At 38.3% G+C, this 25162-nt stretch overlaps 1 pseudogene; it reads left to right on the top strand.

Moving 5' to 3' along the window:
* The first annotated feature begins 17069 nt into the window (after positions 1-17069).
* On the top strand, positions 17070-17855 carry LOC133260191 (14-3-3 protein gamma-like; annotated as a pseudogene).
* The last annotated feature ends 7307 nt before the right edge of the window (positions 17856-25162 follow it).

Raw genomic sequence — 25162 nt, 5'->3', positions numbered from 1 at the left:
TAAGATCTATTGCTAAGCTCATTTTTTTTTCTTTTTCTTTTTTACATATGGGTGTTCAATTGTAACAGCACCATTTTCATTTGACTACATCTTCTCCATTGAACTCCTTTGCTTCTTCAAATCAATTAACTACCTTTGTGTACATCTATTTCAGGTCTCTTCATTCTGTTTCACTAACCTATGTGTCTATTTTTTCCCCAATAAGAAGCTGTGTTGCTTAATATAGTTTTATAGAAAGCTTGGTGATTGATTTGCATCAAGCTTTGAATAATGTTTATGTCTTTATCTTCTGCTCATCCTCCTCCCACTTTTCAGTATTGTGTTGTCTGTTCCAAGTACTTTGTTTTTTCATAAAAATATTAAAAATCATCTTGTTAATATTTGTAAAAATGTTTCCTGAGATTTTAATTGAGATGATTTTTAATATATTGGCCTATTTAGGAGGGATTGACATCAATAATGTTGATTCCATATAGATTCTGTACATGTTTTGTTACATTTATGTCAAAATATCTCTTTATTATTTGTATTATTTCCCTTATTTAATTATTAAATTTTAATGCTTCACTTCTGGTGTATAGGGAAACAACTGACTTCTTTATATTGACCTTGTATACGGCAACTGTGCCATGAAGTGGTAGTGGTTTTATAGAGTTAGTGTGCTGTAAAGTGTGCTTTAAAGTGTTAGTGGTCGCAGGGTCTGACTCTGTGACCCCATGGACTGGGGCTTGCCAGACTCCTCTGTCCATGGGATTCTCCAGGCAAGAATCCTGGAGCAGGTTTCCATTTTCTTCTCCAGGAGCAATTGTGCTACAATTACTCATAAATTCCGTGAATCATGTTGAAGATTCTTTGATTCATAGATGATCATGTAGTTTTTAAATAAACACAATTTTATGTCTTCCTTCCAATATGTATCCCTTTTATTTTCTTTTCATGTCATACTTCATGAGCTAGGATCTCCAGCACAATTTAAAACAGGACTAGGGAGAGAGAGGGCATGTCTGCTTGCTCCCAGCATGAGTGAGAAACATCTAAGTTCTCATAATAAGCATGATGTTAGCCAGGAGGCTTTTACGAGATTTCACTGTAGGTTTTCTTTTTGCTCCCTTCCTCCTTTCCTTTCTCACGTGTTTTTTTTTTTTTTCTCTCTTTCTTTTCTTGGTGGACTTACTTACTGCACTGAATAATTTCCCTCTATTCCAGTTGTATTATTAATGCACTTGGAATTCTGTCAAATTTTGCTGCATGAATCAATCTAATCATATTATTTTTATTTGTTAGACCATTTGCAAGGTAGATTACAGTGACTGATTTTTAGATGCTTAACCAGTCTTGCATAACTGGTATTGATCTCACTTAATTGTGGCATATAATTCATTTTATACATCATTAAATTTGATTTGTTAATATAATGTTGAAGAATTTGAATCTACAATTATACGAGATATTGATGAGCAGTTTTCTCATAATATCTTCATCTCTTTATGCTGTTAGGGTGGTGTTGGACTCAGAGAATGAATTTGAAGAGTTCCTTCTTGTACTTTCTTGAACATATCATGGAAAAATTGGTATTATTTCTACCATAATGTGACTGGGGGCGGGGGGTAGAATTCACCAGTGAAAATATCTAGGCATGATAATTTCTATTTGGAAAGTTGTCAATTATTGACTTAATTTCAAAGAATAATGCAGGTCATCTATTTTTCTTTAAGTAAATTGTGATAATTTATGCCTTTGAAAGGACTAGTTGCAATTACCTAAATCATCAAGTTTCTGGGGATGCTATTCATAGTATCCCCGTATCCTTTGAATGTTCGTGGCGTCAGTGTATATATACAGTATGTATAGTGTATCGTGTCATATATAGTAAACCGTCACTACTATCTACATATATTGGGCATATATAGACTTCTTCTTAGGTGGCGCTAAGGGTAAAGAACCAGTGTGCCAATGCACGAGACACAAGAGACGCAGGTTCGATCCATGGGTCGGGAAGACCTCCTGGAAGAGGAAATGGCAACCCACTCCAGTGTTCTTCCTCAGAAAATTCCACGGACAGAGGAGCCTGGCAGACTACATACAGTTCATGGGGCCACAGAGAGTCGGACATGACTGAATGACCAAGCGCAAACGCATGTGTATTTTAGCTCAGCTTTCTCCAGCAGCCTTCTCTAGGGCAGAGTGTAAGTGATAAAGAGTTCTGCATTCTATCCATTTGTGGGTCATTTCGTTCTGCCTTATCATCCCCAAAAAACTTTTTCTTTTCTGTCTTAATTTTTCTTTCTTCTTCCACAACTCCAGCTAAATACATGCTATACTATGTACAATCTAACAGGTTCATGAGGCTCTGTTCAATATTTTTAAAATGTGTCTTCTCGCAATCTGTCTTTAAATTAACTCCTTTCTCTGGTGTCCCTTATTTATTTTAAAATCTATACAGTGAATTTTATATTTCATACACTGTACTTTTATTGCTAATTCTTATGAAGATTAAATATTTTTTATCATTTTGATAAGATTTTCTATTTTGTTGAGATATAGATGATGCACAATATTATATTGGGCTTTTAGGTGGCTTAGAGGTAAAGACTCCACCTGCCAATGCAAGAGATATAGAAAACTCAGGTTTGATCCCCAAGTCAAAAAGATCCCCTAGAGGAGGAAATGGCAACCCACTCCAGTATTCTTACCTGGAAAATTCAATGGACAGAAGACCTTGGTAGCTACAGTCCATGGGGTCACGAAGAGTCAAATAAGGCTGAATGACTGAGCATACAGTCATTATTATTTTAACATTATATTAGTTTTAGATGTACAGTATAAATGATTCAGCATATGTTTATGCTGCAAAATATTCACCACAATTAACTGTAGTTAATATGCATCAGATACAGTTACAGATTATTTTCTTGTGATGAAAACCTTTAAGATCTACATTTTCAAATCTATAAATATAATTTGTTATAAAATAACAAATTTCAAATATATATCAATATTTGGGTCCAGAAAATCCCCTGGAAAAGAAAATGGCAACCCACTCCCGTATTCTCACCTTGAAAATCTCATGGACTGAGGAGCCTGGTGGGCTACAGTCCATGGGGTCACAAAGAGTCAGACATAACTTAGTGACTAAACACACACACATCAGATCAGATCAGATCAGTTGCTCAGTCATGTCCGACTCTTCGTGACCCCATGAACTGCAGCACACCAGGGCTCCCTGTCCATCACCAACTCCCGGAGAACACCCAAACCCATGTCCACTGAGTCAGTGATGCTATCTATCTCATCCTTCATTGTCATCTTCTCCTCCTGCCCTCAATCCTTCCCAGCATCAGGGTCTTTTCAAATGAGTCAGCTGTTCGCATCAGGTGGCCAAAGTATTGGAGTTTCAGCTTCAACATCAGTCCTTCCAATGAATACCCAGGACTGATCTCCTTTAGGATGGACTGGTTGTATCTCCTTGCAGTCCAAGAGGATCATAAATTATAAATAATTTATAACCAGAATTGTATTTATCCATCTATGGATTCCTAAGTTGTTCCTATGGCTTATCTATTGTAAATAATGCTGCAATAAAGATAAGGGCATGGATATCTTTTAAAATTAGTGTTTTTGTTTTCTTTGTATAAACAATCAGAAATGAAACTATATCATATGGTAGTTCTAATTTTTGAGAAATCTCTATACTATTTTCCAATGTGGCTGCCTCAATATTCATTCCCACCGTGGGTGTACAGGATTTTCTTTTTTCCTCACTCTCACCAACACTTGTTGTTTCTTCTTGATTATAGCCATTCTAACAGGTCTGAGGTGATGGTGATATCTCATTGTGCATTTGATTTGCACTCCTGTGATAATTAGTGATGTTGGACATGTTTTCATGCATCTGTTGGTTCACTGTATGTTTTGGAAAATATGTCTATTACACTGCTCTATCCATTTAAATTGGATTTTTTTATTTATTCATTTATTTGCTTATATTTTATTATTTCCTTTGATGTGCAAAAACCTTTGCTTAATGAAATACCACCTGCCTTTTTCTTTCATTTCTTTTGTTTTCATTGATAATTCTAAAAAAAAGTCATATTCAAGACCAATGTGAAAAAGCTTAACACCTATGTTTTCTTCTAGGATTTTTATACTTTAGGTCTTATATTCATGCAGTAAGAAAGTGGTCCACTTTCATGCTTTTGCATACAGCTGCCCTGTTTTTCCAACACCTTTATTAAACAGATTGCCCTCTCCCTGTTGCATACCCTCTGCTACTTTGTAATACGTTAGTTAGCCATATGTGCCTGGGTACGTTTCTGAGCTCTCTGGTCTGTCCCATTGATTTGTGTGTGTATGTTTATGCTGACACTGTACTGTTTGATCACCATAGCTTTGTTATGTATTTGAAATCAACAAGGGTGATACCTCCAGCTTTCAATCTTCGTTGTCAAGATACTTTGTCTATTTGAGTTCTTTTGTGGTTCCCAAAAAAAATCCTTTGTATGTAATTAACATGGAAAGATCATTGTCAAAAATGCATACCTTAAAACCCTCCGAGAGTTCATAACTAGATAGAAGCTTTACCTATGCAATAAATGTGGGAAAGTATTTAATCTAAAATACAATGTAAATAAACACAAAAGGCGGAAAAGGCAATGGCACTCCACTCCAGTACTCTTGCCTGGAAAATCCATGGACGGAGGAGCCTGGTGTAGGAGGAGGAGGCTGCAGTCCATGGGGTCACTAAGAGTCCGACATGACTGAGCAACTTCACGTTCCCTTTTTACTTTCATGCATTGGAGAAGGAAATAGCAACCCACTCCAGTATTCTTCCCTGGAGAATCCCAGGGACGGGGGAGCCTGGTGGACTGCCGTCTATGGGGTCACACAGAGTCGGATATGACGGAAGCCACTTAGCAGCAGCAAACACAAAAGGATTCACAAGAGAAAGTATTAAGGGACTTACACACTTTAGACATTACCACAGGGTATGACAGAAACCAATCTAAAGTCAAACGTTTAGCTAATTATGTATTAATGTGTTTCTATCAGTAAGGAGATGAGTGGACAGGTATAGTTATATTCAATATACACATACTTTGTTGACAATATTTAAGATTTTTTGAAAAGAATATTATTGATTTTTTTCAAAAATATTCCAGCCATTTTCAGTAATTAAAACAAAATATAGTTATATCTAAGAATTTAGTCATATTTTGAAATAATGATGCCTGGTTTTCTATAAATATAATGTAAATCATTTGATGTTGTTTCTATACCTGATGAGCTTATTATACTAGATCAAGTGTAGGGGAGTAGATAATTGTTATTCCAGGTGATGCTGGAGTATAAAAATTTAATGGGTTGTTTTTAAAACTGAAATGTAGACCTTAGAATTCAAGTAAAGAGGTTTAGCCACACGAATTGAAGTAAAGTCACCTAAATATTCTACCAAAGAGTTTGATAATGAACCTTGACTATTTCATTCATAAGATATTTGTAGAAACTTCCCCCTTTTATAAAGAATAAAATCTTAAAACTCTGATTTAATCTCAAGCTTCACTTAGATTCCAAACAAAATATCAATTTGAAGTGATATCATCTTTCTAACCTCTGAGATGCTCACAAAGTTTTCTATGTTCCCCTATTTTTTGAATAAAAATTTTACTGCAGTCTATTTTTTATCTATGTAATATTTGTCATAGTTGCATGCTCACTAGATTTCAGATAGCTTTGTTTATAAAGATTTACAATTAGGAATTTTTATTATTTGCTATTTGGCCCAAACCAAAGCTTTATCTTTTTATCAAACCAACAATTCTTGAATTTCTAATTGTTTCTTTCATTTGCTGAGGCCATTTCTGGGCCACTCTAGTCAGTTTGATTATTTTTTATTTTGATTTAAAAATTTTATTTTTTCCTACCTAAACAAGATAAATAATCTACATACACTTCAAGGATTTTTGAACTCAGAATCATAAACACGTTTAATATGTCATCATTTCCCACATTCTGAAAAGTTTGCTTTCCCTGTGTAGATCTTTATACCTTTAAATCTACAAATGTATTTAATTATAATGAAAATCTGTACACTAAACAGGAGGGGTATTATTTCCCTCACACTTTCTTTCCTATTTTTATTGATCAGCAAATTAGAACTCAAAGAAAATTCGTAATGTTTGTATTGTCAAACAGTAATGAAGCAGCATTAACATTAGGCTTTACTAAGTTTTAAGTTGAGCAATGATATGGAAATTAGCTTGAGCTTTCTAATAATTACTGACATGTGATTATCTAAGTTACAAGTATCAATTATATACATAGCTAAACAAAATTCATACTTTTAATCTTATATTCCTTCATCAGTGATTGGGCCCGTGATTGAATCAGAGAGTCTTTGTAACTTATACTTTGTCAAAGAAGATATAAGCAGTGGCAGATTTGTGGTATTTCCTAAAAACCTTTTCTTTAACTCTTTCAGAGGGGCAGGCTTATGGAATGCGCCTCTGTGTCATGTCCCTTTACCCCCCACTTCTTTCTACCTGAAATGCACATGTAAAGCCTGACAGGAAGTCATCTTCTTATGACCAGAAGGATGGGTATGAAAGTTAGTACATTAAATGTAGTGAAGCAGAAATATTAAAACTTAAATGACTCACCCTAAAAAAAACTAGCATTTAAGTAGAAATGCATTAAAGAAATATATATATGTGTGTGTGTGTAAATATATATATATATATTATTGATTATGGGTCAAAATATGAAGAAGGCAAGTACATTTCGCATCCTGTGAATGAAAGTTTCAGGGTGATAGTTTATGAATTTCAACAGGGGTACATCTGAGATTTAGCAGGAGCAACAGTAATGCTTTTGATCAAGGTATCTGAGTCTACGAATTTTGAGGCTTTAATTGAATTTTTAAAATGCCATTAGTGTGTTCAAGTAAACAAGGGCTCAGGGTGGTAAACACAGAGAAAGTGTGTGACATGGGCCAAACAGCTCGGCCGTGTGAAGGCACCCGGCCAGTAAAATGCTCAAGAGCATTCACCAGGTAGGGATGACCTTGTCGAGAAAGACTTGAGCCACAGAAGAATCAGTAGCCTATTTGCAAGGGAAGGCTTCAATCCAATGTGAAAAGATACAGACCATAACTAATACTTAGACAGGAGGCTGCATGACATCCACTTGTCAGACCTTAAATTGTCCACTTACTAGTTTAAGATGTCAGGAACCAGTATAAATAAGCTTCCCTGGGTGGTATTTTGGAGAGGTGGAACAAGTGAGGTAGGCACTTTTTGCAGCTTTGTTAGTATTTCTCCACAGATATTGATTCATGAAGGCTATCATTTTGTCAGTAAACCAGTGGCTTAATGCATGTACAGTGGTGAGAAGTAGAAATTTTCGAGTCACCAGTAAGACTGGCTTGTTATTTGGCCCAAACCAGAGCTTTCTCGGAGAAGGAGATGGCACCACACTCCACTACTCTTGCCTGGAAAATCCCACGGATGGAGGAGCCTGGTAGGCTGCAGTCCATGGGGTCGCTAAGAGTCCACTCACTCACTTTCATGCACTGAGAAGGAAATCTCCACGATGGAGGAGCCTGGTAGGCTGCAGTCCATGGGGTCGCTAAGAGTTGGGAACGACTGAGCAACTTCACTTTCACTTTTCACTTTCATGCATTGGAGAAGGAAATGGCAACCCACTCCAGTGTTCTTGACTGGAGAATCCCAGGGACAGGGGAGCTGGGTGGGCTGCCGTCTATGGGGTCGCACAGAGTCGGACACGACTGAAGCCACTTAGCAGCAGCAGCAGAGCTTTCTCTTTTTATCAAACCAACAATTCTTAAATTTCTAATTGCTTCTTTTCTTTTCTGAGGCCAATTCCTGGGCTTCTCTAGTCAGCTTTTCTAAATTATCATTTTAGAAATTATTTCTTTGGACTGTGACAGAGATTTGACTGTTGTTGGTTCCTTTAAAGGAAGCATTTGTTGTGGAAACATGAGCAAGGTGACTTCCTTTTGCTTCCAAAGAATCAAGTTTACAATGCCCCCGGAATCTTAATAATAACTAAAATGATAGGTAAAAGAATTGCATCTAATAATCACTAAATGTCAGAGCAATTTTTAGTTTTATTTCCACTGGAAGTGAAGAAGCCACATTGTTTCTACAACTTTCCAAAATTAAGATTTACTCCAAAAGCTTGTGTAATATCAGTGCATATATCAGCAGTTTTGACCTTGACTAAAGTGCAAGCCCATGTGAGAGCATATAATTCTGCCTTCGGGCTGAAGCGGCCGTAAGAAAACGCTGCCTTGACAACATCAAAAGGAGCTGCAATAGTATGACCACCACAATGTTTGTCGTTCTTACTTTTTGAATAAAAATCCTCTGTGAACCGTGAGAAGTCAGTGTTACCCCACATGATTCACTGTAGATCATCCCAGTGAGTCAGGAGGCGGGCCATCAGTGTTCAGCAGTTTTCAGGGACTTCACCAGTGATGGAGGGTTAAACAGCGGCAAGGTTAAAGTTATTACAACATAAAAGAATTACACGAAAAGAGTCGATGAAAGGATTTCATAGGAAATGAGGTGGCTGAGTGAGAAATGTTGAGTGTGGTAAGAATTCAGAACGATTGCATGATGTGTAAAAATGATTAAAGGGAATCCTGCAAAGGCTTTCTCAGTGGGCTTAACCAAAAGGGTAGTGGATATAATCACACCATGGCAAGTGGTGGTATCCTTGTGCCACAGGGTCTCTATGGATGTATGGTGGTATCTGGGGTTTGCACTGAGTATCCCAGGGCATCGCCTTCCTTTTCATAAATAAAAAGGTAAAATGGAATCTTATCCTTGGCATGCCCAGGGTCAAGCTGGTACGTGAAACTCTCCTTTAAAGCCATGAAAGCTGTGTTGTCTAGTCCTTCCCATTAAATTTTGTTGAGGTTTTTATTGTTTAGTGAAACATACAGAGATTAGGCTACACAAGAAAGATTTGAAATCCAGTTTCAGCAGTAACCAGCTAGTCTGAGAAAACTTTGCTCTTGGTGCTAAGCTTGGGGGATTTTGAAACATAGGTCTCCTTGAAGTCTCCCTGGATCTAGATGTACCCCTTTTTTCTGATATCAAATGTCCTAAATATAAAATCTAGGTTTGGGTAAACTACAGTTTTTCTTTGGCTAACTCATGTCCTTTTCAGGCTGAAAGCTTTAGCAAGGAGACTCTGTCTTACTGTGAGGAGGCTTGAGGAAGACAGCAAAGAAGCAAATCCCCCACATATTGTAACAAACTTCATATTGTCCATATCAGCCTTCAGGACTTTTTGAGAAATAAAATAAAAAAGACTGTCAGTAAAATCTGAGACATTAGTGTCCAGGTGAATTGATTTTCTTCCCAAGTGAAAGCAAAAATTCATTGACTAGATTTGTCAACTGGAATACTAAAGAACATAATGCATAAATCAATTACAGTATAGAATTTGCTTCTGGTGGGAATGGGTGTTACTAAGGTATAATGATTAGGAGAAACATAGTGTCAAAGGATAACGGTATTGATTATTGCTTCAAGGTCCTAGAAAAAACTCTTGGCCCTTAGGTTTTTCTCCCTGGTAAAACAGAGGCGTTACAGGGGCTAATACAAGGGATAAGGAGGTCTTCAGCCTTTTAATCTTTTATGGGTTTTCTGCTTTGAAGGGCTTATTTATTTATATTATATTGATTAATTCTGGGAAGAGGTTTTGAGGGATCTATTTAAATGTATTGATTAACTCTGGGAAGAGGTTTTGAGGGATCTATATGAATGCTGATGGGGGGTGCACTGTGCAGTTTAACAATGTCGGTTGGAGATTTTGCCCATATGGAAGATGGGAGCTAATTCCAATGGGACAAGTAATCAATGTTTCCAGAATCAGCTCTACTAACTGTCAGAGATGGAACAAATAAAAGATGGTAAAGTGTCATTTAAATTACTTTGTGGATTACTATCAAGCTCTAGAGTTATTTTTCCCTTTTGAGAGAAAGAAATTATAGCATGATAATTCCCTAAGGAAACTTAGATTAATAAATGGCTAGAAGGAGAGGACCTAAGAAGAGCAGGCTGTGTATCTCTCAGAGAGCCTAACCAAAGGGGAACAGGATCAGAGACAGGGCCTCTTGAGGTTCACTACTGGCACATCCCACTATCTGAATTGCTTTAGGACTCTATAGCAGGAGCTATTTTAATGGTAGTGGGGTTGATCCCTGCAAGTGTAGCTTAGGTGTCAGTTAAGACTGAAAGAGATTCAACCACAATCTGGAGAAACGTTTCTCCAAGCCAATTCAGAGAGAAGATTCAGAAAAGCCCCTGCAGCTCCTAAGAACCCCACCATTGAGAACTGGGAGGACATAGGAAGGGCTGCTTACACCAAAGTATTTACATCTGTAGCACTCTCTTTTCTAATGCCCTAGCTCTTTGCAATAATAACAGAAGTCAGGTGAATTTTGGTTTTATTTAAGACCCCTTATTTGTTGGAGTTAATACTTCAGAATTTTAGTGGTCTTCCTTTGCGGTAACTCAGAGTTTGAAAGCTAGTTTTCCAGATTAACTAAATCTGGAGTGATATAGTTTCCCATTCCATCATGATCCTTTATACTAATACAGAAAATTCTTGGTATAGCCCAATAGTAAACAAAGAGTTAAAAGCTAGGTAAGTGGAATCAACATCTGAAGGAAGACCAGAATTTTCTTTAAAAAACAAACAAACCAAAAAACTGAAGTTGATTGTAATGTTCGTGAGCAAGTTCATTATATTTTTATGTTGAAGCCTGAAATTTGTTCTAATCAGCAGGCTTTAGACAAACCCTAAGAAGTGCCGATGTAGTCACCTAGGATCACCAAAGCCTGATTTATGGTAAGTTAGCAGGTTGGTCTCCCAGCTGTAATTCTAGAGCATTTTCAGAATTTTACCAGTTAGTGGTTCTCATCCAGTACTGGGAATGGACTTCACCAACAAGCATATACACTGTCTAATATAAGTCAGCTAAATCAAGTTGATAAGTTTGAATGACTATTAAATTCATTGGCAAATCTATAATGATCCTCAATTACTTTGGAAAAATCTCTATGGATCACAGTTCAGATTTAATTTGGGGAACATTAAAAATTAAGGGTTTAGCCCCAGGATCCTTAGAAGTCTTAACTTTATTTTTATTATTTATTTTTTAATATAAATTTATTTATTTTAATTAAGACAGTCCCTGGCAAGTTCAGACCAAAGAGGAGTGGGGCGAGTTTCACAAAAAAAACAGGATATTTGGTGAAATAATAAGTGTAGAAGAATGGAGGATGTAGAGAAAGACTAGGGGGTGTAGAAGAGAAAGAGGAATCAGTTCAGTTCAGTTCAGTCACTCAGTCGTGTCCGACTCCTTGCCACCCCATGAATCACAGCACGCCGGGCCTCCCTGTCCATCACCAACTCCCAGAGTTCACTCAGACTCATGTCCATCAAATCAGTGATGCCATCCATCCATCTCATCCTCTGTCGTCCCCTTCTCCTCCTGCCCCCAATCCCTTGAATATGGTATGAAAAGAAGAGTCCTACCATTAGGATTCCAGGAGAGAGGCAAGATGCCAGGCCAGAGCCGGAGGCAAGACGGCTCACAGGAGGACCATGAGGGAGCAATTTTAATTTTCTTTATTTGTTGGCCTCGGTCAATCTCAAAACCTTAACTTACAGAGAGGTAATTTCAGATACCTGATAGTGTTGGGGAGCTCCAACATATCAATCAAAATAAACATTCCACTCAGTCCTGAAAATTTTGAGCTATTGGTGTCTAACTTAGTGCTTTTAAGGAAATTAAGTTTGGGGATTTCAAATGTTCCTCATAATGACCATTTATATTCTAAAATACCTTTGGTCAGGTCAGTCCATTTAGTTAGAAATGTGCATAAGGAAAGACCTCAGATTTTAAAAATAAAGTTAGCCAGAGTCTTTGGGCAGGGAGGTGCCCTAAAAAATATTTATATAACTGCAACACTATTTCTCAGACGTTTTTCCCTAGAGTAGAAGAACAATTTTGAAATAGATTAAATAGCTTATAACACAAACAGCTTAATTCAAACAGCTTGCAAGCTAATCCAGCTCAATGTATGAAAACGGCATATTCCTAGAGGGTCTTGACCAAAGGCTTTTCAACTGTTTCCATAGAATAGTCTCTATTCTGATAGAATAGTTCAATGGATGCATTGGCAGTTTCAGTGACACAGGTCCTGGTCCTGAAGGAAGGGGTGATGACTTTTTAATCAGTTTGGTTGAAAAAGTCTGATCTTAAAATCTGGACTCAAGTGCCACAGAAGTACTTGAATACAGAACCAGGCCTTAACTAAAATGACAAAACCCCAAAATAGACCCTGAATAAAGCCTGGAGAGCTTTAAATGGACACTGCCTGAGCTAGATCTGGGAGAAAGATGTACCTTCAAACTGCAGTGTTGGCAAGAAAAGCAGTGAGTGCAATGGATCATTTGTGGATATCACAAACTGTTCACTCACCAGCCCTGGGGCCATGGAGGATCTTCTCTGGTCCTAGCACTGGCTACCAAAATATTGACCTGAAATTAATGGTCGGACGTTTCCCTAGCAGAGATGTGTTTATAACTGGGATCAGCAGAAAATTGTAAATCAGCATAGAACTGCAACCATGGTAAATCATGCGCAAGGCACCATGCGCTGCACAGGAAGGAGAACATACTTACAGAAAGGAAAACAAGCTATGAGGGCAGTGTAAACAAATGCCCACAGCTTTTCACTAGGTAAGTCCTTACCAGGAGTGAGAGGTAAGTTAGGTAAGTCCTTACCAGGAGTCCTTACCGTTTTCCTTACCTAGCAGTTAGGATGTGTTTATAACCATACCAGCAGAAAATTGTAAATACCAGCAGCTAAGTCCTTACCAACCAAGTCCTTACCAGGTGCAAGGCACCATGCACTAAGGAGAACATACTTACAGGAAAACAAGCTATGAGCAGTTATGTAAACAGTCCAAAGCTTTTCAAGTCCTTACCTAAGTTAGTAAGTCCTTACCAGGAGCAAGAGGTCCTTAGCAGTAAGTCCTTACCAGGATAAGCTAGGGTCCAGGTAAGTCCTTACCAGGAGCGAGAGGTAAGTTAGTAAGTCCTTACCAGAGGTAAGAGGTAAGTCCTTACCAGGAGCGGGGTAGGTAAGTCCTTACCAGGAGCGAGTTAGGTAAGTCCTTCTCTTACCAGTCCTTCTCCTTACCAGCAGGAGTGAGACCTTGGGATAAGTCCTTACCAGCTTAAGTCCTTACCAGGAGTTAAGTTAGGTAAGTTTGAAAGGTAAGTTAGATAAGCAGCAGTTAGATAAGTCCTTTTAAGTTAGATAAGCAAAGTGTGCAGTCCTTACCAAGATAAGTTAAGTTAGATAAACCAGTCCTTACCAGTCCTTACCAGTCCGGTAAGTTAGATAAGTCCTTACCAGGAGTGAGAGGTAAGTTAGATAAGTCCTTACCAGGAGTGAAAGGTAAGTTAGATAAGTCCTTACCAGGAGTGAGAGGTAAGTTAGGTAAGTCCTTACCAGGAGTGAGAGGTAAGTTCTTCTTCTTGTTGGTCTCTTACATCATAACAGAGCGTGAGAGCTCCCTATCTGGTCTCCAACATTTACTTAATTAAGGTTTTGGTTTTTATAATTAGCATATAATATTGTTTAAGTTTAAAGTGTGCAATGTGATGATGTGATATATATTGCAAAGTGATCACCACAGTAAGGTTAGTTAACATCTCCATCACCTTAGGTAATTAATTCTGTGTATGTGTGTGTGTGTGCACATGTGGTGAGGATATCTACAATCTATCAGTAATTTTCAAGTACATGACAGAGCAGTTTTAATTGCAGACATTATGCTATTCAACAGATTCCAAAAACTTTTATAAATGAAAGTTTCTACCCTTTGACCAACATCCTTCTACTTTGTGTAAATGTGGTTTAATATTAATTTTGAGCATTCGCTGAAAGGTTAAGAAATAATACCTTGTTGTTTAGAGGAATTGCTCTCAATCTATCATAACAAGGTAAAATAGAACTTCAATAGACAAATTTAAAAAAATGCTATGAGGCCTCCATCAGCCTAATATCAAAACCAGACAAAGACTTCAAAAGGAGAAAACTGTATGCCAATATCTCTGATGAGTATACATGCAAAGATCCTCAACAAAATATTAGCAAACAGAATTCAAGAACGTGTCAAAAGGATTGTATACCATGATTAACTGAAAATTTTTTCAAGAATGCAAGGGTGTTTCAATATTTGCAAATCAAACAATATGATACACCATATTAACAAAAGGAAAGATAAAAATCATATCCTCACAATAGATGCAGAAAAAGTATGTGACAAAACTTAACATCCATTCATGATAAAAACTCATCAAAGCTTGTATAAATGGAAAATATATCAACATAATAAAGACTATTTATCGCAAACCCACAACTAATACATACTTTGCAGTGGAAAGTTGGAACTTGGTCTCTAAAGTTAGGAAAAAGAGAAAAATACTCACTCTCACAACTTCTACTTAGCACAGTATTAAAAGTCCTAGGTACAGTAATCAGAAAAGAAAAACAAGAATCATTCAAATTGGAAGGAAAGAAAAAAAGATGTCACTATTTGCAGATGACATAGTATTACATATAAAAAGTCCCAATTCAGTTCAGTTCAGTCACTCAGTCGTGTCCGACTCTGCGACCCCATGAATCGCAGCACGCCAGTCCTCCCTGTCCATCACCAACTCCCGGAGCTTACTCAAACTCATGCCCATTGAGTCGGTGATGCCATCCAGCCATCTCATCCTCTGTCGTCCCTTTCTCCTCCTGCCCCCAATCCCTCCCAGCATCAGAGTCTTTTCCAATAAGTCAACTCTTCGCATGAGACGGCCAAAGTATTGGAGTTTCAGCTTTAGCATCAGTCCCTCCAGTGAACACCTGGTACTGATCTCCTTTAGAATGGACTGGTTGAATCTCCTTGCAGTCCAAGGGACTCTCAAGAGTCTACTCCAACACCACAGTTCAAAAGCATCAATTCTTCAAATGCTCAGCTTTCTTCACAGTCCAACTCTCACATCCATACATGACCACAGGAATAACCATAGCCTTGACTAGACGGACCTTTGTTGGCAAAGTAATGTCTCTGCTTTTTAATATGCTATCTAGGTTGGTCATAACTTTCCTTCCAAGGAGTAAGCGTCTTTTAATTTCATGGCTGTAATCACCATAAGGTGATTAGTTCCTCTTCACTTTCTGCCATAAGGGTGGTGTCAGCTGCATATCTGAGTTATTGATATTTCTCCCGGCAATCTTGATTCCAGCTTGTGCTTCTTCCAGCCCAGCATTTCTCATGATGTACTCTGCATATAAGTCAAATAAGCAGGGTGAAAATATACAGCCTTCACATACTCCTTTTCCTATTTGGAACCAGTCTGTTGTTCCATGTCCAGTTCTAAGTGTTGCTTTAAGTCTCCACAAAAATAACTAATACATGAACTCAGTAAAAATACAGAATACAAGGCCAATATACAGAAATCTATTCTTTTCTATACATTGGTAATGAACTGGATTCTCAGGTGACATTAGTGGTAAAGAATCTATCCACAAATACAGGAGATGTAAGAGGCAAGGATTTGATCCCTGAATTGGAAAGATCCCCTGGAGAAGGAATGCTAATGCACTCCAATATTTTTGCCTGTAAAATCCAAAGGACAGAGGAGCTTGGGAGTCAGTGGGGTCACAAAGAATCAGACAAAACTGAGCAACAAAGCACATGAAGAAAGAAAACAGGAAAACCACATCATTTTAAATGTCATCGAAAATAATAAAATGCATGTTAATGCACTTAACAAAGGAGGATAAAATATCTATACTCTGAAGTCTATAAGGAAACAACATAATACAAATAAATAGAAAAATATCTCAAGTTCTTGAATCGGAAGTATTAATAATATTGTTGAAATATCCATACCAGCCAAATCAATCTACAGATTTAATGAAATCTCTATCAAAATACCAACCATATTTTTCACAGACCTCAAATAAATAATTCTAAAATTTATTTGAAACCATGAAAGATTCCAAATTAGCAAAGCAATCTTCAGAAAAAATAACAAAGCTGGAGGTATTGTGCTCCCTGATTTTAGACAATACTACAAACCCAGGGTAGTCACAACAGCACGGCACGGGCACAAAAACAGACACATCAATCAACAGGATAGAACAGAAAGCCCAGAAATGAATCCACATATGCATACAATGGGGGAGAGAAAATCTCTTCAGTAAGTGGTAAACTGAACAGCTACGTTTTAAAGAATGAAATTAGGACATCTTCTCCCAACATATAAAACCATGGAAATGGATTAAATATCTAAATGTAAAATCGAAACCATAAATCTCTTAGAAGAAGACATAGGCAGAACACTCTGACATAAATCACAGTAAATATTTTTCTTGAATTTGTCTCCTAAGGGAAAAGAAATAAAAGCAAAGAATGGTACCTAATTAAACTTCAATGCTTTTGGTCAACAAGGAAAACCGAAAAAATGCAAACAACTTACTGAATGGGGGAAAACATTTACAAATGCTATAACTGATAATGAGTTATTTTATAAAATATATAAGTAGCTCGTACAACTCAATATCAAGTAACCAACCCAATTACAACTGGACAGAAAACCTGGATAGACATTTTTCAGAAGATATGGCGAACATATGTAAAGATGTTCAACATTGCTCATCATCAGAGAAATGCAAATCAAAATCACAATGATATATCTGCACACACCGGACAGAAAGGAGCCACTGTGGTCTGGGGCCTGAGGTCACACTCAAGCTGCAGCTCCATGCCATGGCCTCAGCCAGTCCATTTGCAAACTGGTCTCTCAGGCACATGGGCTGCTGCCCCGCTGCAGTCACACTCTGAGGTCTTCAGGTTGACCTGGTCTCCCTGCCTGGGTGACCCAAGCCCCTAAAGATGGTGCAAGGAGCCGCCAGTACAGACAGCCCCTTGGCAGAACAGGTGGAACACTAAGACCTCAGGGCCATGGCCATAAAGAGTGCATTAGAGCGGAATGGGCCACAGTCCAGTGAGTGAGCAAACCTCTCTGTGGCCTACAAGAACGTGACCAGGGCACACCATTCTTCCTGGAGGATCATTAGTAGCATTGAGCAGAAGACATCTGCAGATAGTAATACAATAAGACGACAAAGAGGGTCTGTGCTTACGGTGGAAAGGACAGAGGAGTTGGAGCCACTGTGTCAGGATGTGCCGAGCCTGCTGGATACCTAGCAATATCTGATCAAAAATGACAGTGAGACTCAGTATGAGAGCAAAGTGTTTTTTCCTGCAGATGACAGGGGACGACTACCGCTACCTGGCCAAAGTTGCCCACTGGCTAGAAGAAGGTGACCCTCATGGAGTCACCTGAGAAGGCCCACAGCAAAGCCCATGAGGTCAGCGAGGAGCACACACAGTCCAGTCACTCCAGTGAGCTAGGACAGGCCCCCAGCTACTCTGTCCTCTACTCCATGGTCCACAAGGCCTTGTAGCAAGCCTGCCACTTGACCATGATCGCTTTCAATCATCACCAAGCTCGCGACATTCTCAACAAGACTCCTACAAGGACTCCAGGCTCATGAGGACTCGAGGATCATGCAGTTCCTAGGTGACAACCTCCTGCTCTGGACAAATGATCAGCAAGATGACCAGGGAGAAGGGAACCATTTAGGCCCCCGGGTGGACTGGCAGCACAAGCTGATGCTATTAGAACAGTACTTTTTTTCCCCCCAGGAGTTGGGGGTCAGGCAAGATAGGGAAAAGGAGGGGTGACCTTCCTAGGGAGAAACCCATCACTTCTCCTGTCTTTGATCATCTCTTTGGCATTTTTGCCAAAATACCGCAAGTGGAAAGTCAGACTAACTATGCTGGTACTGGAATAGCATCCTCACCCTAGAAGATAGACTGTTTTGCAGATTAATGCAAGGGGAGCTACTTCAATTTAATTTATTGCTAGAAAATAGGGTTTTAAGATGCAAAGAGAACTTAAGACAGCTCTCATTCAATAAGTTCTGTGGTTCTATTAAGAATGTTTATTCACATATGCTCTTGCCTTTTAAGTTTTGGGTACTTTCTAGCTCATCTGCTCTAGCTGAGTATTCCTCCCCACCCCTTGGTGTACTCTACCAGACACGGGATAGTTAAAATCCCAAGCTGATAGACTTAGCACATAGAGCATATTTATCCTTGTGGTTTAGGCCTTGATAGTTTTTAAAAGTTTCCAATTAGTTGACAGCATTAATACTCAATTGCAGTTCACAGTATTTCTACATTACAACCATACATAACATCAAGCCATTGACTGTGTGTTTTCCTTTATTTTGACTTTTACATGCTTATTTAGCCTTATCCAGGTTGATTTTGCTATTATTTATCTCCTAGGCCCAAAGGTTTTCCTGAAGAGTATCAAAGCTACTTTAGGTTTTGGCTAATAGGTTCTTGGCAGGGGGCTGTGGGATTTTTGTTCTTTCTTCTTAACTTAAATCGACCACACACACACACACACAAAGATTAATCACTTTAATAGCAAAGTTAAACACCACAGAGAAAATTCAAGTCTGTATGTCATTTATTGTGCTGATGTTTTCAGACAAATCCAGATTTTTCAGCTGCCAAGCTCTCTCCTCAGGGATCACACCGCCACTTCCCTGCTTGCTTGGGTCTTCCCCCCTGTACCTGTGCTCACAGCATGCAATCAGGGGGGCTGAAAAGCCATCGGGTTGTAGAAGTTGGCAGTCATTTTGAGAAAGTTCATGGTGTGGTGTGTGAACATTCAGGAGCTGGGAGCCAGGAGCTTACTGGTAGAAAAATTTTAAGAAACCTGTTCATAAACATTCTCTCCAATTTCAGGAGCCTTGTAAGTGTTTGGCCATGAGCGCTCAGTTCTGTTCAGTTAAGTTCAGTCGCTCAGTCATGTCCGACTCTTTGCAACCCCATGACTTGCAGCACACCAGGCCTCCCTATCCATCACCAACTCCCGGAGTTCACTCAGACTCACGTCCATAGAGTCAGTGATGCTATCCAGCCATCTCATCCTCTGTCGTCCCCTTCTCCTCCTGCCCCCAATCCCTCCCAGCATCAGAGTCTTTTCCAATGAGTCAACTCTTCAGAGGAGGTGGCCAAAGTACTGGAGTTTGAGCTTTAGCATCATTCCTTCCAAAGAAATCCCAGGGCTGATCTCCTTCAGAATAGACTGGTTGGATCTCCTTGCAGTCCAAGGGACTCTCAAGAATCTTCTCCAACACCACAGTTCAAAAGCATTAATTCTTCAGCGCTCAGCTTTCTTCATAGTCCAACTCTCACATTCATACATGACCACTGGAAAAACCATAGCCTTGACTAGACGGACCTTTGTTGGCAAAGTGATGTCTCTGCTTTTCAATATGCTGTCTAGGTTGGTCACAACTTTCCTTCCAAGGTGTAGGCATCTTTTAATCTCGTGGCTGCATCACCATCTGCAGTGATTTTGTGCTCAGTTGCCTCCAACTCTTTGTGACGAAATGAGCTGCAGTCCACCATGCTGCCCTGGGAAAGGAGTACATCAAGGTTGCATATGGTTACCTGCTTATTTAACTTATATGCAGAGTACATCATGCAAAATACCAGACTGGATGAATCACAAGCTGGAAGCAAGATTTCTGGGAGAAATACCAACAAACTCAGATACACAGATGATATCACTGTAATGGCAGAAAGTGAAGAGGAGCTGAGAAGCCTCTTGATGAGGGTGAAAGAGGAGAGTGAAATAGCTGGCTTGAAAGTCAACATTAAAAAAAAAAAAAAAGAAGATCATGGCATCGAAGCCCAACATTTCATTGCAAATAGATGTGGAGAAAGTGGAAGCAGTGACAGATTTTATCTTCTTGGGCTCCAAAATCACTAGATGGTGATTGCATCTGTGAAATTAAAATGCACTTGCCCCTTGGAAGGAAAGCTATGACAAACCGAGACAGCATATTAAAAAAGCAGAGACATCACTTTGCCAACAAAGGTCCATATAGTCAAAGCTGTGATTTTTCCAGCCGTCCTGTACAGATGTGAGAGTTGGATCACAAAGAATGCTGATACCACTCTACTGGCAGAAAATGAAGAGGAACTGAGGAGTCTCTTGATGAGGGTGAAAGAGGAGACTGAGAATGCTGGCTTGAAACTCAGCAATAAAAAAAAAAAAAATTGAAGATCATGGCATTGGGTCCCATCAATTCACAGCATTGAAAGGAAAAAGTGGAAACAGTGACAGATGTTATTTTCTTCTCTGAAATGACTGGGACGGTGACTGTGGCCATGAAATTACAAGAATTTCTGCTTGCAAGGGCATTTTAGATGGTAAAGAATCTGTCTGCAATGCAGAAGACCCGGGTGCTATCCCTGGGGTGAGAAGATCTCCTGGAGAAAGGAATGGCTACCCACTCCCGTATCCTGGCCTGGAGAATCCCATGGACAGAGGAGTCAGGCAGGCTACAGTCCATGGGATCGCAAGAGTTGGACGTGACTGAGCTGCTGAGCAGGGGCAAGGACAGCCGTTTGGTGGAGCCTTAGCAAAGCAAAAACTTCATGTTTTAATTAGAGAGGCGTGGCAAAGCGCTAGGGATTTTAGCAGAGATGTTAAATGCTTTCAAGTATTCATTTCCATTATCATGTGAAGAAAAACTACGTGAGTGAAGTGTGGAAAATACAGTGTGTTTGTGCGTGTCTGTGGTGTTTGTGTGTCTTTGTCCGCAGGTGTGTGGGTTATTCTAATGCTTTTATTATAATAGCTCAGGAAAGGAAATACAGTGACTGTCCTGTACACATGATGGTGATAAGATCAGATTCTAAACATATTTCAAAGCAGAAACATCAGGATTCGTTGATGGATGCTTTATGGAAGAAAAATAGTACTCAAAATTGACTAGATACTGTTTAAACTAAACAGCTAAAATAATAGATTGCCATTAAAGAATGAGGCGTTAACGAATGCCAGAGATTGGAGTACATTTTGAGTGTGAACCAAATGGTCATGTGGAATAAAAGCGTACAAGTTGGCAATTTAGGAAAAGGTCTGAGATAAATACATTTGTATTTATGAGTCATGTGTATTATATCCATAGTCATGAAACAAATTGCCTATGCAAGTATATGTATATAGAGAAAATAGGAGGTGCATAGTAGGTTCTGCTCTGCTGCTAAGTCGCTTCAGTCATGTCCGACTCTGTGCGACCCCAGAGACGGCAGCCCACCAGGCTCCCCTGTGCCTGGGGTTCTAGAGTGTGCCAAAATTTAGTTTAAAAATGATGATTTTTTAGTCTAATTCCCAAAAAGGGTATCAAAGTCCAGTGGAGTAGAAGGTTAAACAAGAAAGAATGCTGTCTTCAAAGTAAAGTTTGTTCATAAGGCAACGGCAAGATAGAGTAGAATGAGTGTATACAGATTGTGTACACAAGCCTGGGTACAGTCTTACTGAAAAGGGAGCATGGAAGTGTGAGAGTACCAGGAATAGAAGAGGGATCACACAAGACTTAGGTTTTGTTTTGTCTCCTTTTAAACTGAGTGACATCGAGCCCTGTTCATATCCTGATGAGGATGATTCAGTAATGAAAGAGAAAAGCAAGTTATGATACAGAAAGCACTGAGCAATCACAAAGTCAGTTAATATTTTGGCTATTGTGAATAATCTGCAATGAACATGAGAATGAGATATATACCCAGATGTGTGATTTCTGGATCATCTAGTAGTTCTATTTTTAGTTTTTTCTAGAAACCTCAAGATTGTTCTGCAGAGTGGCAGAACCAATTTACATTCCCACCCACGGTGCACAGGGCTCTTTTTTCTCCACGCCCTCAGCAACACTGGATATCTAATGCAGAGTGTAGTGATCATAATCAACAATACTTCAAAGTTGCTAGAAGATGAGATCTGAAATGTTTTCACCACAAAAAAAGAAATGATAATTTATGTGACTTAGAAGTGTAGAATAACATTAAGGTGGTGATGGCTCAGCGGTAAAGAATCCGCCTGCAATGCAGGAGACGCAAGAGATGTGGGTTTAATCTCTGGGTTGGGAAGATCCCCTGGAGGGAAAAAATGTCAACCAGATTCTTGCCTGGAGAATCCCATGGACAGAGGAACCTGGCAGGCTACAGTCCATGGGGTCACAAAGAGTCAGACATGACTGAGTACCCACGTACAAGGTAATCACATTGAAATATAATATAAAAGCGTGTTCCACCAGGAATAGAAGGGGGATCACACAGGACTTAGGTTTTGCTTTGTCTCCTTTTAAGCCGGGTGACATCGAGTTTTGTAAACTTACAAAATGTTATTTATCAATTATATCTCAATTTTAAAAAGTGAATTGCTAGGGGAAAAAATGGGTCAGATATAGTGTAACCCTCTGTATTCTCCACATACCTCAAAACAAATCCACCAGCTAAGCTGAGGCAAAGCAGGGGATGGGAAACTGTGGGAGAAAAGTTTCCACTCTAAATGTAGGAAAGTTGGTTGACTAAAGAAAACATTGGCTCAGTCAGAGCTGAGGTTTATGGGAATGAATTTAAGGTAAGACAAATTAACATGATTTCATTTTTCTTTGACCACATTCTGTTATTTGAATGCTTAATTCAGGCAGGCAGATAGATGGATAGATGATAGATAATAGATAGATGATAGATAGACGATAGATAATACATAAGTATGGGGATAGGTAGATAAAAATTCCATGATACTGCTGCCTAAACCAGAGAAGGCAATGGCACCCCACTCCAGTCCTCTTGCCTGGAAAATCCCATGGATGGAGGAGCCTGGTGGGCTGCAGTCCAGGGGGTCTCAAAGAATCAGACATGACTGAGCGACTTCATTTTCACCTTTCACTTTCATGCATTGGAGAAGGAAATGGCAACCCACTCCAGTGTTCTTGCCTGGAGAATCCCAGGGATGGGGGAGCCTGGTGGGCTGCCGTCTATGGGGTCGCACAGTCGGACACGACTGAAGCGACTTAGCAGCAGCAGCCTAAACACGACTGCTTTGTCCTCTCCTTTAAACCGTATTTGACGCTGCTCCACATGAAGTGGTCTTGCCAAGCTGCCCTGTTTCCAGATATTTCAAAGCAGTTTCCAGCTCAGAATTTTCTGTTGCTCTCAATGGATTCTCCATGGTATTGTCAAAGGTCTTCCAGACCAAACCTTCCTAATTCTACAATTAACACCTCAGATCATATCCGGATTTCCGGATAAAGCAATTCTTTTACCTCATCCATGCTGTTGGTTCTGATCTCTCAAATGAGAACATAGTGAATACTAAAAGGAAAGTTCTATTTCAGAAATTTGTTTTTCCAGGTGAAATCAATACTATAATGAGAAATACCTTATTTTCAAACAGTACATATATTAATATCATTGACCTATTCTTTTAAATCACCTTAGTGCTCAGAGGATTCATTGTGGGTATTAGATTTTTGGTTGATGTTTGGTACATGAGGTAGTATTTCCCTCTTTGTCTCTCCATATTTTTTTTAAATTTTTCAATATTTAAGAAGGGTAAAATAGGCTATATTAATGATTAGTGTTAATATAGCGTTCCAATTTTAAGATACTGTTTTGGTAATGTGAAAAAATGTATCTTAATATTTCAAATGAGTAAAGATAAAATCATCTAGATTTTCTTAAATTAAAAATCATCATCTAAAGAAGATCTGCTTGAATATGTCCTTTCAATTTTGTTAAATTACACATTTAGAAAAAAATTATTAGTGCCATAAGCAAATAAAATAATGAGCACATTTTCCTCAATAAGATGAATATCAGTTAAATATGAAATTAATGCTATTATTTCTGCTAATAGAATCTTGGGACTTAGTGATATTTAACAATAAAATACCTATTACAGCAGCCTCTATACTTATGGACGTTTAATTCTATGTCAAGAATAAAAATAGACACAAATTTGTTTGAGAAATTGCATGCAATTTATGATGTAGTGGATTGGAGGAACAGAATAAAAAGATATTTACACTTTATTTTTAGTCCTATAATATTTATCAGAGCTATTTTTTAATAATCACATTTTAAAATAGTGTGAATCTTTTATTTATTACAGCATATGAATCATTGGAAGCCAGCCAATTCCAAATTACAATTGCTAGAAATGACTATTTTAAAATATAGAAGGCAGGTAGCTAAGGAAAAAGGCAACAAACGCATCTCGTAAGTGCATTTGCTTTGTGACCACAAAATCTTAACCAAATTTCAGTTCTTTAGAGATTTAACCACAAAGTTAGTGTAGTAACCCTATAATAGGTGACCTGTCGTCACAGCTCCTTAATTGCTACACATATATGACCGTCTGTAGAATTCATTTTGTCTGCAATTTTACAGAGCAGGCCAATTAGAAAATGAGCTTTATAATATTATAAAAAATGTCAACTTTTTTGACAATTCAGAAATATAAAGATCCTTCTATTCATAAGATAACAACTCATAATCATATTCCTGGTAATGAGCTTTTAATTAATTCTGTTTTTAAAACCCTTAAAATGAAACCACCCTCCATTTTTTAATTTTTTTCACTGCATATTAAACATTTTAAGTATTAAGCTAATTTTCATATTCTGGCTTTATTTCATTGTAATCACTGAAATAATTACATATGAGCAGTCCCAGGACAGAAGAGTTTTTTTGGGTTGTGAGAGGAAATAATAGATTTTTTGTCTAAAATATGTTAGCCCAAAGCTAAATATATGTGGGCAATATACAAATGTGCATATTTTTAGATAGAACCTTGGGTCTTAGATCATAGGTCTCACTTCATAAATAAGTAACTTGACTTAAACATCACACAGTACTATTATATAATGAAAATCTATTGCATTTTTGTTCTTAATAAAATATTTAAAGCGATTGAATCAATGTACTTGAGCTACAGTATATGTCTTCACTGATTTTAATACTCATAAAAATTCTGTTCTATAAATTGTTAATTTTTTCTATAAGATTCTGTTAAGTATTTACAAAACATTTATTTGAATTAAGGATTGTCATATTTTTCTGACAGGACATGAAAATTGACGGTTGGTTTGACAGAGTGCTATTTTACCCATTATTCA

The sequence above is a fragment of the Bos javanicus genome, chromosome 14 (genome assembly GCF_032452875.1).
Source record: "Bos javanicus breed banteng chromosome 14, ARS-OSU_banteng_1.0, whole genome shotgun sequence".
Lineage (NCBI taxonomy): Eukaryota > Metazoa > Chordata > Mammalia > Artiodactyla > Bovidae > Bos > Bos javanicus.
This window is presented reverse-complemented; position numbering and strand designations above follow the sequence as displayed.